The sequence below is a fragment of the Myotis lucifugus genome, unplaced genomic scaffold (genome assembly GCF_000147115.1).
Source record: "Myotis lucifugus unplaced genomic scaffold, Myoluc2.0 scaffold_550, whole genome shotgun sequence".
In the NCBI taxonomy this organism is placed as follows: domain Eukaryota; kingdom Metazoa; phylum Chordata; class Mammalia; order Chiroptera; family Vespertilionidae; genus Myotis; species Myotis lucifugus.
Window position 1 is genome coordinate 161,835 of NW_005871598.1, and position 1,356 is coordinate 163,190.

The window sequence follows — 1,356 nt, forward strand, 5'->3', positions numbered from 1 at the left end:
TGGGTTGTGCATATATTTTCTTTGGCTAATCCCTTCTTTAAATCCACTTCTTTAAATTTTTATTTTCAGATAAGTGCTTATAACTGCACTATTATATATATTTTCTATTATATCATTTAGAATTAAGATATTTTTTAATTGAACCCTTGTAAATTTTAGCACAATTTAATAAATTATGCTAGAAGCAATTAGGAGATTTTTCATTTAATGCAGATACATTTCAATTAATATTTTATTAATTTTTAATTTTTTAATATTTTAATTTGAAATAATCTCATACATGTAAAAAAACTATAAAATACTACAGCATATTATATGTACTCTTCACCCAATTTCTTACGTTATTATTGATTGGTACTACAGGCTGGCTTCTGGGGCTTCTGGGGCCGGCCTGCCCTGGATGGCGGAGTGCTGGTGGCTTGCACTGTCCCACCCTGCCTGCAGTATGCAAATTAGCCGCCATCTTTGTTGGAGGTTAATTTGCATATCACACTGATTAGCCAATGGGAGGCATAGCGAAGGTATGGTCAATTACCATGTTTGTCTATTATTAGATAGGACTGTATTATTTTCAGTACCAGCAACTAAACCAACTTTGCCACACTGTGTATTTACCTCCAGCCCTTTTGTAAGTTTTCTGCCTCCCCAGCCCTACCTACAAGCATTGATTTACCTTCCTTTACAATAGAGTAGTTCATATTTTTCAAAATTTTATAGTATATGCACTATAGGATGTATTCTTTTTAGCAAACAATGGCTTCCTTCATGCTACACAGATATTTTGAGATTCAACACTAATGTCTATGTAAATAGTTAATTTTTTATTGCTAGGAAATATTGTATTCTATGGATAACCACTTTAACAATTGAAATGTCTATGGTTTCGGTTATTTATGTTTGGGGTTTTATAAATAAAACTAGAGGCCCAGTGCACAAAAATTTGTGCACTCGGGGGCGGGGGGTGTCCCTCAGCCCGGCCTATGCTCTCTTGCAGTCTGGGACCCCTCGGACGATGTCCACCTGCTGGCTTAGCCTCACTCTCTGAGGGACCTGGCCCAAGCTGGCAGTCAGACATCCCTCTGGCAGCCCGGCAGCCTTCGGGGGATGTCCACTGCCAGTGGGGAGCAGGCCTAAGCTGCAGTTGGACATCCTTAGCACTGCTGAGGAGGCAGGAGAGGCTCCCACCACCACCGCTGTACTGGCAGCCTTCAGCCTGGCTTGTGGCTGAGCAGAGCTCCCCCTGTGGGAGCCCACTGACCACCAGGGGGCAGCTCCTGCATTGAGTGTCTGCCTCTGGTGGTCAGTGTGTGTCATAGTGACCAGTCGTTCCCAGTTGTTCCCAGTCATTCTGCTGTA